Source organism: Vidua chalybeata, chromosome 2 (genome assembly GCF_026979565.1).
Source record: "Vidua chalybeata isolate OUT-0048 chromosome 2, bVidCha1 merged haplotype, whole genome shotgun sequence".
NCBI classification, from domain to species: Eukaryota; Metazoa; Chordata; class Aves; order Passeriformes; family Viduidae; genus Vidua; species Vidua chalybeata.
This window is the reverse complement of record NC_071531.1, coordinates 6,365,275-6,379,476: the sequence shown is the minus strand read 5'-3', so window position 1 is coordinate 6,379,476 and position 14,202 is coordinate 6,365,275.

Genomic DNA, 14,202 nt, shown 5'->3' with positions numbered 1-14,202 from the left:
CAGGAGGAGCAGTGCTGGCCTCTCCCATTGCAGTGGGATAAAGGGAGCAGGGATGAGTTGTAGAGGTGAGGGGAGAGGTGCCTTTATCCATATTTATTTTGGGAAGCCATAGAAACACTGAAGGGTTGGAAGATGGGAAGAGGCACCTCACCGTGGCAGCAGCAGGGAGGGCTCAGCTCCCAGCCTCGCTAGGGCAGCAGTGTCAGTGTTTTACTGACAGTTCCTGCTGCCAGGGACCTTGTTCAAGGGTTAAAATGCAATTGCTGCTGCCCCTGCCTGGGGACCAGTGGGGCAGTGGGCATGCACAGCAGCTGGGGGACATGAAAATGGGTTTATCATTGGAGCTCTTTGCCTCCCTCCTGTCCTGCCCCGAGCTCCTGACGGGCAGTGGTTGCTCTCTCACAGAGGGCAGCACACTCTGCTTTCTGTTAGGATGGAGTGCTGCTCTCAAATGACATCCCACTATTTTTTCTTTTTCTCATAGAAGGTATTGTCAAGCTGTAGGACAAAGCAATTTAAAAGTAACAAAATCCCAGGCAAGGGTTAATGGATGGGCTAATGGTTAAACAAATGGGCCAAAGCACTGACTCCCTTAATGCACAGAGCTGGAAGATTCTTGAAGGAGTCACACCCGAACAACTCAGCCATTGCCAGAGTCCATGGGAGCACTGAAACATGAGAGAGTTGGCTCCAAGGACATGCAAAAACTTAAAATCATTGAAAGAGTCAGGAAGGGACACCACAAGAGAAGACTGAGAAAAGAAGTAGCCTAAGATGTGTGCAGTGATATGGCTGGGCTATCATTTAGTTCAGCCTTGTGGGCACAGAGAAGATGAACAGGCATAAAGGATGTTTTCACCCCTTTCTTCTTCTGTACTTTTCATCACCAAATCAGTGGGAAAGTGAGTAGTCCTTTGAGGAAAGTGGGCTTTTCTTGTGGCAGTGGTCAGTCAGCTGTGGCTGTCAATGCCATATGCTGAGTGCAACATGCAGTTCATGTCCTGGATGCTGCTGGAGCTTTAATCTGTTCAGTTCTAACATACATAAAATTTAGGGGTTTGGGGTTGTTTTTTTTCCCCAGGACATCACTGCCAGTGGGCTGTCCCACAGGCTGACCTTCACAGCAGTAACTTGAAGGATTTTTGTGGTGCCTGGAGAAGGCTGAGAGGTGGGCAGTGGGTGCAAACAGGGTTTGGTCACCTGTCCGCAAGCAAGGTTCAGGTGAGTGCAAAAATGACCTACTTAGGAACCAAAATGATCCTCAGGTAGGAGTGGACATTGGCTACTGGAGGGTAAGTGAGCCACCAGGAGCAGCCTCATTTGGGCTGTGATGAAATCCAAGGACAACAACTAGGAGCCAGTCACAGTTGCCACATGTTAGGAGTTTTTTGGGGGGTGCAGGGGGGAGTATGAAGGGCTTTTTAAGAGTAGTAGCACTAGGCAGGGTACCCAGTGCAATGTGATAAGAGCATCTGCTGTGGTTCCAGTAGTTGAAGACCTCATTGAAGGTCAAATGCCTTCGTAGCTGAAGATCTGCAAACGTATTCCAGGGGCCCAGGAACTGCTGGCAGGCTCGGGGCAGACTTACAGCTTGGTATTTATGTGCAGGACTTGGTTTGGAGATGCCAGTGTTATCTCTGCTGTCCCAGATTAAATGGTGATTTAGGGAAAACAGAGCAGCTCTCCCAGCTCCTGTGTTGGGCACCAGGAGGAAGGAGGAGCAGGGAGGAGCTGGCTCAGCTGGCACAGGAGAGCAAATTATCCCAGCCCTGCCACAGCACAGCAGCTGCTCGAGTCCCCTGGGCTGTGTGAACCTCTCAGGAGCACAGCAGCTCCTCACAGCTTTCCCTGAGTCCTGCTGGAGAGCCCAGGGCAGGGCTGGGTGCTCACCCACGCCCCTTGGGAAGGGCAGAGAGCAGGAGTTGGGAATGTGTTAGAGAGGGTTTAGGGCTGCTGCTCTTTAATACTCTGCCCATCTTGTTACCTCCTGATGCTTCCCAGGCTGATGCAATCCTGGAAGCCCCGTGAGAGCACTCAGAAAGGTTTGTTTTTAGGTGGCAAAGTGGTTTTGTGATTATGTTTGAGGAGGCAGAAGTGCCTGGGCAGCCCAGGGATGCTGATATGCAGCCATCAGATAAGGGTGAGGAGACCAGATACCTGGCTGGGAGATTTAAAAATAAAAAATTGGTTTCAGTTGATGGGGTATAATGTTACTGAGAAACAGCAGTGTGGGCTCAGCCCAGGGGTGCCCCATGGCACACGTTTTGCATCAAAATACTGAGCTTTGGCTGAGAACCAGCCCACAACAGATCCTGGGCAGATGGACATCTTAGGAGAAAAATACCTCAGATCCAATGAATCAAACCAAATGAATTAGGTTTCCTTCACCATTATCCATTCCTGCACTCAAATGCAATTGCAAAATTGCAAAATGAAATTTTGGTATTCCTAAACATGGATGAGGGAAATTGCTCAGTGCCTGTGTGCACTGAATTCCGTGTTGTAACCATGTGATTCCAAGTCAAGTTGCAGCCTCACATTTAAATCTTCCTTCAGCATCGTCATTCTCAGGAGGAATTTCTTCACTGAAAGGGTTGTCAAGCAATGGAAGGGGCTTCCCAGGATGGTGGTGGTGTCATCCTGAAGTGTTCAAGAAACAACATGGATGTGGCATTTAGGGCTGTGGTTTGATTGGTGTGGTGGTGTTTGGTCAAAAGTTGGACTTGATGATCCTGAATGGCTTTTCCAACATTAACTATTCTGTGATTTTTTTTTTTTTTTTTTTTTTTTTTTTTTTTTTTTTTTTTTTTTGGTCTTTCAGCTTTTACCCATGTTCTCCAGTCAGAAATTCTACAGGGTTGTCTCTAAGACAGATACAGACATTTCCCCTGTAAAAGAAAAAAAAAAAAAAAAACAGGGAAAAAATACCAGGTTTTGTGAGAACTGTCTTAGTGGTACAAGAATACCATTTTTTTAAAGGTAGCAAATGAAGAAGTAGAGAAGCAAATTCTGGCAGGGCAAAAGTCTGGGGAGGCAAAAAATTGTTTGACTGAGTGCTTGGTTAAGTCCCCTCAGGTCTGTTAACAGAGAAATAATGTGTGGGTCAGTAAGTGAAGATACCTTTGAAAAGCTGTTTTAGCAGCTACAAAGTGAAAAGCAAAGGTGCAATGAGTTTTCCAGCACCGAGCAAAATGAGTTGGCAATTATCATAAGTGCAACTTCAGTTCCTAATTTTCAAAATCAGTGCAAAATGCTGTTTACAGAGCTCGATGGAGCCTCTAGCAATTAGGGCTGTGTTATGAAGAATGCCATGGCTAATGCTCTCTATGGCTTATTTACACAACCACGAGATGGGAGAACATAAGACAGCATATGAATGAAGTGCTGCTGTGTTTCAATAGGTATTTGATTGCCCTGTGTGTGCCAGGAGCTGCCTTTTTCAGCTCTCTCTGGTGTTTCTCCACCCCCAGTCCTGCTGGCGCCTGCAGGGTAGGAGCCCCAGGCCCTGCCAGCACAACCCATGGCTTCCTTCCCTCGGGTCGTGGCCACGAAATGTTTTGGGTGTGATGCTGGACCCTGCTGAGCTGTGCATTAATGTGGAAACTGTGCTAGAAAAATCAATTTGGCCTCCAGCATGGAAACATTCCCAGCCCCTGTGCTCGTGGGAAGGCTGGTCCCCTGCCCTCAAACCACCTCCTGTCCCCCAGCAGTCCATCCCTGGGGGACTGGGGGGCACAGGGGTGGCCACTGCAGAGGTGCTGGCTCCTGAAGCAGGGTGCTGGGACAGCTCAGCACCTTCTTCCCCTGCTGCTCATCATCAGCCAGGACAATCAGTGCTGCCAGGAAAATGAGGAACGTTTCCCACACACGTCTCTGAGTTCTGCTGAGAAAGGGTCTTGGAAGGAAAGAGGTTTGTGCTGGTGGACTTTGGTACCTGGAGAGAGGATAGAGGGGTGGAGCACCTTGCTTCAGTGTTTCCTTTCCTCCCTGCCAGCGATTACCCACATTTGGTGTTTCTGCCCAGGGAGCCCCCGCACTGCAGGGATGGTGGGTGCAGGGCAGCAGTGGATAGATAATGTCAGTTTAAAAAGTGGGTTTTTCTGTGGCTGAGGAGAAGGGACGTGCATTACTTCTCATCTTCCAGAAGCTGGGTGGTGTGACTGCTTTTGAAAAACTTGAATACACAAAAAAAAAAAAAAAAATCTCACATAGAGAGGAAGTGCTGCTCACTGCTCTGTGTCTTTTTTTTTTTGCACCTCCTTCCTCTTCCAGTTTGTTTGGCAAGTTTTTCTTGCTTGAGATCTGCCAGAGAAGAAGCCCTCTTTCTCTCTATTCTGGCAAACCTCTTCACTTATTGAATGTCTCCTGTGCCTTATTTGTGTGCTCATTTTGGTGCTTTTCAGTGGCTGTGCTCATCCCTCCTTCTCAAAATATCTCTCTTTCTCTTCACATTTATCTCCATGCTGTCACTGGCAAACATCCCTAGTGCAGCCTTTCTATTCATTGACACACTCCTTGTGTCTCAGCCATGCTCATCACCTCCTCTTGGTCGATTTAATGCTCAGAGGGGAGGAAAAATTTGGGTTTGAAGAATAGGTTGGTATTAGGAGAAACTTCCAGACCAAAGGATATCATAAAGCAATTAGCTCAATACTGTAGGTAGGCCTATGCCTGTCACTGATAATGGCAAATCCACCATACAAGATACAAGAAAAATAGTTCTTTTTAAAGCAGGCTTTTATTTGTCTTGTTGCAAGGTGATTCATTTGTTTGGGCTGTGTGAGAAAGCATTAAATGTCTTTAAAGTTTTTAAAACTGAAGGCATAATGTCCCTCCAATGCTCCTCCACCTTAGTCCCCATTACTGAAATGTTGGTTTTAAATGTTGGTTTGACTTGAATTACTTTGTGATCCTCTACTTGTTTTTTTTTTTCACATTTGCCTCTTGCCATTCTAAAATGCTCTGGGTCATCACTTCCCTGCCACACAGGGAAGTGTGGAAGTCTTTCCCTCCTCTTCCTCCCTCCTTTATCCCCCAAGGTTATTGACCAGTGGTTATTGGGTCAGAGGAAAAAAAAACTGGTCTAATTGATAGAAAATTAACTAGAAAGAGTTGCATTTATATTTCTTTTGCAGTGAAACCTCGTTCACAGTTTCTGCTTTCTTTAATATATTTGTTATACCTGTTTGGGTGGTAGGTTCCCCTGAGCACAGTTCATCTCATCTGATGTGCAGAAGCACTGAAAACCTCGTGCCTTGGGGTCCTCTGCCCTGCCATGCTCCCTAAATTAAGCTGGAATTGGAGGCCCCAGTGCTGGTTTGGGTGATAACAACATTTCCCTGTTTCTTCTCTTTGTAATTGCTTTCATCTTCTCCAGGTGCACCACGGGGAAGTTTTTCCTCTGGCACCTCTCCAGCTGCATTGACTTCGAGGGAAGAGTTTCTCTTCCCCATCCCAAGCAGCTGAAGCAGCTCTTGTCCAAGAGGTGCCCCTGGAAAGCTCCTCTGCAGCCAAATCCCTGGGAAGGGCAGCGACCTGGCCCCTGGCAGTGGGGACATCCCCTGGGAGCAAGCAGGGCTGGAGCTGCACCATCCCAGCATGGGGAAAGGTGTCCTCCTCCCTGGCTGCCTGTCCCTGCGCAGAGACCCACTGGCTGCTCACCAGCCCTCTCTCATTTCAGGTCAGAAAACGCTTCTGTGTCCATTTCTGGAGTGAGGAATTGTCCCTTGGGAAGGAGTCTGGGGTCTCTCTGGTCCTCTGAGAGAAATGACTCAACTTCAGTAAACATGAGAGAGTGAGGATGGTTAGAAGGTGTCACCACAGGTTCCCAGCTGGGTAATAATTAGCATTGACTCCATGATTGCAGAAGGCTGATCAATTGTTTTATTATATCATCTTATACTATATTATCATCTTATACTATATTATCATTGTGTGACCAGCAGGAGCAGGGAGCTCATTCTTCCCCTGTGCTTGGTGCTGGTGAGGCTGCACCTCGAGTGCTGTGTCCAGTTCTGGCCCCTCAGTTTAGGAAGGACATTGAGATGCTTGAGCGCGTCCAGAGGAGGCAACGAGGCTGGAGAGGGGCTGGGAACACAAACCCTGTGAGGAACATTTGAAGGAATTGGGGTTGTTTAGCCTGGAGAAGAGGAGGCTTAGAGGCGACCTTATTGCCCTCTACAACTTCCTGAAGGGAGGCTGTAGACAGGTTGGGGTTGGTCTCTTCCACTGGGTGACAACTGACAGAAGAAGAGGACGCAGTCTCAAGCTACATCAGGGAAGGTACAGGTTGGATAATAGGAAGAAATTTTTCACCGAAAGAATAATAAAGTACTGGAATTGTCTTCCCAGGGAGGTGGTAGAATCACCATCTCTGGATGTGTTTAAAAAAAGACTGGGCATGGCACTTGGAGTTATAGTCTAGGTGAGGTGTTAGGGCATAGGTTGGACTTGATGATCTTAGAGGTCTCTTCCAACCTCATGATTCTGTGATTCTATGATCTTATACTTTATTATATCATCTTATACTGTATTACACTAACAAGAACTATCACTAACTAACTAGAAAACCTGTGACTCTCCCCTGAGAGTCCTGACACAGCTGTGGATCTAATAGATCCATGAATCCAAACAACCATCACCAGCATCCAATCAAGCAATCACCTTGGGTAAACAATCTCCATACCACATTCCACGTGGGCACAAACACCGAGCAGCAGCAAGTGAGATAAGAAATGTTTTGATCATTCTTTTCTGTGCTTCTCTCACAGCCTTCCCTGGGAAAATGCCTGGGAAAGTCTGTGCCTGCTCTCTGTGGCCAGAGAGCTGCTGCTGTAAGAAGGGAAAACAGAGAGAGCTGTTTTGGGTAAAGACTTCAGGACAACTTGGTCATGGTAGTTAATTTGTCCAAAAACCCAAGAAGGACATGAGAAGACAGGAGGAGGGATGATTTCCTGAACCTTTTCCTCCCAGTTTCACCTGGGAGGAAAGCAAATTCTCTAAGCCTGAGGTTTCCAAACCCTAAAAAGCAAACAAAGAGCAGAACAACTGTCTTGGAGCATTCTGAATGTGAGAGGAGAGAAACCTGTATCAATCCATGTACAGCCACTGAAAGCTGTTTCAGATGTTGAAATAAAAAGTCTCTTGAGGGTACCAGCCCTTGAAAATTAAACCAGATGCATTTTTTCCTGATAATTTGCTTTTGATTATGATGAAAGTTTGTTATGAATGAACATTTCCAGGCATGCAAAGTGGCTAATCTGGCAAACCAGCACTTTAATAGATCTGGGATCTCAAAGCTCCCATGTGCCATTACACAGTGTTCCCTCCCTCCTACTCTGATGTTAAGACAGTTTCTTTGGATCAGGATATTATTATTATTTCCTTCAAGTTGGGTTTGGTTTGGGGTTTTTATTCCCCAAAAGGAGATATCAGTGAAAAATTAGGGTGTTTCCTTGAGAAGACAGTGAGTCATTAGTAGCTATGTCGCAATAGCTTAATAGCTTTATTCATAAATATTGTAAAATTATTCACATCTTTAATTTTACTGACACTGCAAAACTTAAGATTCCTTTTCAACTGAGAAAGATGATTCCTTGGTCATGACAAGTGGGCACCTGACCACAACCTGGGACATCACCCTGGGAGCCCCAGTCCTTGTTCCTGCCATTCCTGTGGCATTTGGAGTTCCCTTGGGCTGGCACACTGGGCCAAATCTCGGATTTGGGAAGAGTTTGGGAGGAGTTTGGGAGGAGTGTAAGAAACAAGATGAAGAAGGATCCTTGTCCTGCTGTGTCCTTGCACTCCCTGCTCTCCCTGACGTGGGGGATTCCTTGGCAATCGCCTCTCCTCAGGCTCATGACATCTTGCAAGGCTGACCTCTCCTGGGAAAACCCTCCCACGCTTGTGCCCCTCCAGTTATCCTGTTTTCCTCTGTACTGTGCTGAAACCCCAACTCTTCCCAGGCTCCCTTGGCTGCTGAAGCTCCCTGGAGCCTCTGCTCCTGGTTTTCTCCCCATGAAGAGCATCTGCCCTGGATGGAATCACACACACCCTGAGCAGGGCTCCTCACTTGCACTCATTGGGTGCTATTTCCACCCATTTTTCACCATCTTTACTGCAAAACAGCACCAAAGTCTTAGTGCACGACCCCCACCCTCCCTCATGTGCTCCTTGCTCTCTCGGAAGGGAGGTTGGGGTGGGGTTTACGTGATTTTAGTCTTAACAGAGTCTCTCTTATTTCTTCTTTGAAACACCGCCTGCGACTTCATTGCAAAATACTGATTTCTTCATTCCTTGGGCTGCCTTGCACTGAGATTTCCTGCTGGCCTCAGCAGCTCTCCTGGCAGACTCTCTGCCTCTGATGTGTTTCAGAAAGGGTTCATTGTCAGCCTCCACACTGTTAGCAAGTCGCTCCTTGGATTTCTCTTCTGGGGCTGCCTTACTGTAGCCTTGCATCTAATTTGCCTAATTTCTGCATCTGATTCCTCCTTTTTAAAGGGTGTCTGTTTGGTTAGAATCGCTCCCTTGTGCTGCTGTTTAGCCACCTGGGGTGTGTGTGTGTGTATTTTTTATTTATTGTCAGTACACATTTACTGTGAGCTTCTAATGTGGTGTCTTTAAAGAGATCCCGCTGTTGCAGGGCTCTTCAAGAAAAACTTGGGCAGAGATCACAGCAGATCCCACTTTCCCATTGGGCTCCATATATGGCTTAAAAAAGACAGGAACCAGCTCACAGATGTTCCTGCAACCTGCAAATCCAGCCTCCAAAAGTTTCCCTCTGAGTGAGTTCACTCCTCTGCCAGGGAGCCATCCCTCCATCCTTGTCCAGCAGCAGGAGGGGATTTGGGGGACTGCATCTGAGGGCTTTTGCTCCCACCTGCCCCAGAAGAAGCTGGCCAATGTCTCAGAGTGTGCTCGTGGATCTGGGTCTGCAGCAGGGAAAAGAGGGAACCTGTGGTCACAGCTTTTCCAATAATTCCTATTTTTTGCCTCTGTAGTATTGAGAGTCCTCTGTCCTTTAGCTCAGTCTGTGTTTCTATCAAATTTATGAACAATTCCTCTCATGAAATCCCATGAGCATGGACACCTCTGGGAATGACAGTCTTTTGAAGGCTCTGATCCACTTAGAAAAGTCCTGTTTTATCCATGCCTTTTGACCTTTTATACTTCCTCTTTGCTCTGCCAGTGCTGAGGGGTTTGACTTTTTTTTTATAAACATACACATTTTTTGGTGGCACCTCAAGGTCATATTTGTACTCCTGTCCTCCATTCAGAAGCTTCTTTTTCCTGCCCTCCTTCCCCAGTAATTTTATCTTGCTGCACATGCCATCCTCCCATCATGCAAAAGCTGTATTTTTAGACAGCTCTGCTTGGCTCCAGCCTAGGGACATGAAAACATAAAGTTCAGCCCTGCTTGGCCAGCCCTTCCCTGGGGTTGGTAACTCCAGAACTCCTGTTGGAATAAAAGTCAAACTGCTCGACTTTGGGGAGATTTTCCCCAAGTACTTTGACAGAACAAGTCAGCAGCTGTTTTTTTAGGTTTTTCTAGTCATTTTACCCACAGAATGCAACAAAACCACTTCCTGCAGGTTTGTTTTTTTCTTTCACCCCTTGTAGACACAAACTCCTGTCAATATTTGTCCCCAGACAATGCAGCCATTGGATGGAAAGCCCCCATCACCTCTGGCCGTGTTCCTCGGGCAACTGCTCCTGTCCTCTGGCACCTGGGAGGTTTTGATCCTGTGCATCCCTCGTGTAACAAAGGCAGCCCATGGGGGCCTCTGCCTGGTGGAAAGGGACAGGCAGAACAAGCAGTGCTGTGAGTGGAAACAGGAAGGGATAAGTAATTGATTTCCTGAAATCTGGACAATTGTTCCCATCCCTTCTCCACCTGCTGAAGGGATTTCCATTTTGAAGCACCAGCACTGATGCAGTGACTCCATTCAGTGGTGTCTGAAATGGTGACAAGTGCCCTGAATGGGTGCAGGGATGTTTAATCCCAGCACTTGCCCCCAGCAGCATCATTGTTCCAGCACCCTTGTCCTTAGCAGTGCCTGAACTGTACACAAATCCCTGCTTTGTTCTGCTTTGTAGAAATAGTGCAAATAAAGAAAGGCACTTTATTTTCTCTCCATCTTCATCTTCAGGTGTTGAGGAAAAAAATTAGTAAATGTTTGCAGCTGTTCCAGCCAGAGCAGAGTGAACACCCAGAGGTGATTTTCTCTCTTAACTTTTTCTGCACCAAGAATGTGAACAGAGGGAGGTTTCAGTCCCTGAGAAAAGTCCCTGAAGTGTCTTGATATTTTTTTTCAAAGTAAGAAAACCCACTATTTTCAGGCATCACTAGAGGAATGAATCTGACAAGCCTTTATCCAAATGAATGTTTAAATTTTGAAAGGGAAAAAAAAATCTCCCGTGTGACTGACAAGGTCCTTTTCAAACACATAATATGCTGAACCTTGCATGACATTTCTGTGGGTGTTAAGTCTAAAGAGCTATCTTTGCACGCAATGTAGCAAATGAACTGTGTAAGGAGAGGGCTGTAGCTCTGTGCATCCTTGCTGAGTAGTAGTAGAGCATTGTAAAACCTGACAAGCTGCTTCTTCCAAATCTGCATGTCCCCAGGGAACAGGCTGGTGTATTCTTGTTCTTCAAACACCTGAAAAGTTTGTTCTAGACTAACTATTGTCATTTATACTCTATGTTGCAAGGAATAGAATATTGTAGGGTTTTGGGGAAGAGCAGAAAGGTAGAATGATGCAAGTAAAGCTATGACTGTAGCAAAACTGAAGATCTTTATCAGGTGTCCCTCCCTAGTTTTCCACCTGTCTTTTCTTTCCTCTTCATTTTTTCTGGACTTTTGGATCATCCTTACCCTTCCTTGGGGTCTCTTATCAGTTGTTCAGGTCATCCTAAAACTCCACTGCCCCCACTGTGGCTGAGACCATCCCCCTGTGGAGGAGAGCAGATGAGTCTGCCCCTGTTCTGTAATCCATAAGGTAGAAACAGTGCATCCCTCTCCCAGCCCCCCAGCCTGGAGTAGCTCTTTCATTTAATTTTCCTTTCCCTGAAATTCCTGTTTGTGTTTTTGTAGTTTCAGGATGGCTACCAAGCTCCTTTCAGCTCTGAATGAGGGGAACAGAGGGTACAGTAGCAGACAGACTCACCTATTAATCAAATTAATGTGTCTTGGTGAGCCAATTCAGAACACCACAGAGCTGGTTCTTGTGATTTCATAACATCTCATGACACTCAATATTTTTGTTAAAGCTCTACTTTCCAGATTCATGGGATGATGGTAAAACCTGAGGAAGAATTAGCAATAAAGCATCTAGAGCACCTGGCTGTAGAAAGTAATTGGCAAATGGGACCCAAGTGCATCCTAAAGTCTCAGCAAACCAGAAAGCAAATAAAAAGCACCTGCAAACAACTGATGTTGGCCGAGTTTGCTGGAAAGATTCATGAAATGTGCTTGACTGGCTGCTCCTGTGGACTGGAGCTGTTGAGAGGTGGTTCCAGGTTCTCCAAAATGCCACAATGTTTTCTGGGTAGCCCTCTGTGAGAAGCTGGGAGCTGGCAGGAAAGAGGATGTGTGTGTGTGTGTGTGTGTGTGTGTGTGTGTGTGCAAAGTGTGGCAAGAAGTTATCACCCACAAAAGCTATGGAGTGGGAAATCTGAATCTCCAATCCCCCACGATGTGTAGCAGCCTCAACCCCCTGAGAAATGACAGTGTCAAAATATGCTGCGAGTCAAAATAAGGTCAAAAGTACAGTTTTACAAACCTCTTGACATGAAAACTCTAAAAATATGTGGGACATAGGGCACTAAAAGAGACACCTGATATACAGCTGGGCATAAAGGCAGCTGCAAACTACCCACAGAAAAAGGAGATGCTGAGGCTGACTGGGAGATTGGTGGAAGACCTCTCCTGCCATTCTTGTTCTGCTATGGAAACAGCTGAAGTTGTAACCAGGAACAGTTTGCAAAGGCTCAAACAAAGCCACTGACAGAAATAACTCGAATACAGAGAGGAAAAAATTGCTTGAGAGTTCTTTTGGGAAGGATTAGGTTTTAAATAATTGCCATTTATAAGTTAATTTCACATCCTTCTGGAGCTTGGCCTACTAGGATTTTAAGGCTTGACTGAAGCTGGCAGACAGGGTGGGCACTGATTCCAGAGTTTGACTGCCAAGAAAAAGGAAAATATTAAGAGTAAAAATTGGCAATTCTGAAAAAAAAAAAAAAAAAGGAGGCCAGGGAAATAAAAGGAAATGAGATTTAGTTTAGGAAAATTATTGTTCTCTGAGCCATGGACTGATTTTATGGCTGGCTTATTAGTCACAGGCTTACATGAGCCTGGCCTTTGTAATCAATGTCTGCAAAGAAACTGGTGGAGAACACAGCTCCCAATGCTTTAATAATTTGTAAATCCACAATTTCGTTATTTTTAATAATGAGTGGTTTTTTTATTTAAAATCGTATCAAAGTCTATTAAAAGCAGCAGGGAGACTCCTCTCAGCTCTAACAACTTTGAATCAAGCCCTGTAAAAATAGATGCTACATGTCTCAAGGCTTCTGCTGCAGCCTTGCAAAATGAGTCCAAGCAGCAAAGTAAAACCACAGCTCTTCTGTTCCTGACCCCCAGCTCTTTGGGGCTGTGAGTTACCAGGGCCCGTGGGGCCCCTCTCTGTCCTTTTGCCCAATGCTGGGCTATTCCTGAGGGATCTGGGCTTATTCCTGACATTCTCTGCTGAGCACACACATCCTCTCTGTGTTTTCTCTGTGTTTCCAGCACAGTGTGGAATAATCCCTGCAGGAAAAAAGGCCCAGAGCTAACACCCAGCTCTCAGGTAAACCCACTTCCCAAGAGATTGGAGATGCAGACAGATTCAAGAAAAACTGATGGAAGCAGTCTGTTAGACAGCCTTGTGCATCTCAGTGAAGGACATGTTTTTCTTTCTGGAAGAGAGCCATGATGTAGAAATAGACTGAAAGCAGGAAAGAGGGCTGCAGCCATAGCTGAGGCTGTATATTTAAACCTCTTTGCTGTCTGACCATCTGGGCCTGCAGCTAAACTTAAACTTATTATTTTCAATGTTTCAACATCTTGAGAGGTAAAAGGTGCACTTGATACTTTCTGCCAGGAAGAAAGGCAAAATAATTGTCCTGAGTCATCTTTCCCCTGTGTCAGACCTTTGTGTGTGGTTTTGGATGCCCAACCTGTTTCATCAGCCTTCACCAGCATCTGCCTGGAACCCCAGGCTGGATGCTCTGTGTGCACAGAGCCCCTCACATCCAACACAGAATCTGGATTTGTATTCCTTCTCTGTACAACACAAGTCAGAACAACCACTGGCAACGCAAATGCACTCATGTCTTTTTCTGCCTTTATATTTTTAACATTTTTTCTTTAAACCATAGCTAGAAGAAGACCCTTTCCATGATGAAAATTCTTGTGGATGATCCAGAAAGCCTCATTTCTCACTTAGCTCAGTCAAATTTGCTCAGTGACTCCTGCATGCCTGGATCCCAGGAGAAAGCTCCAAACCCAGGTGAGGTCTGTCTGACCCCTACACATCAGGGAAGGTTTGGTGTTGGCTTCTGACACCTCACAGGGAGCTCACGTGAGGGGTACTGACAGATTCTGGGTGAGAAAAGTTGTGCTTTCCCACTTTTGCAACCATTTCGTGCAAAATGAGGCACCTGGATCTAGCCCTGGTGTGACAACTGCTGTGAAATGTTTCCAGAACCACCCCAAATTTTAAGTGCCTGACTCCTTTGGGGACTAGCTTACCAATTCCTCCTCTGGAAGGCAAATGGATGAGGATGGCTGTAGCTCTTGCTGGTCAGAGTTTAGCTCTCCCCAGCTCTTGGTGGGTGCCCCAGCACCTACAGTGGAATATTGAGTGTTTGGCAAGTCTTGTCAGGCTCAGTGTAAATTAATGTCTCATCCTCTGCCTGTGTTCCTTCTCCTCTTTAGGTAATTTTCCCATTTGAATGGGTTTGTGAAAATGGTTCCTCCATTTAGAGAGAATAATGTGAAAATATCTGCTGAACAATCCCATCCCAGAGCTGGGATTTTTTCTCATCTTAAACCAAAGCCCTGCATTAGTTTCCGACTACTGTCCATTGACTTGGGAAAGACTAGAAGCAATTATATTTAGGGATTAGAGAAATTAAGTCTCAAGAGACATGGAACCT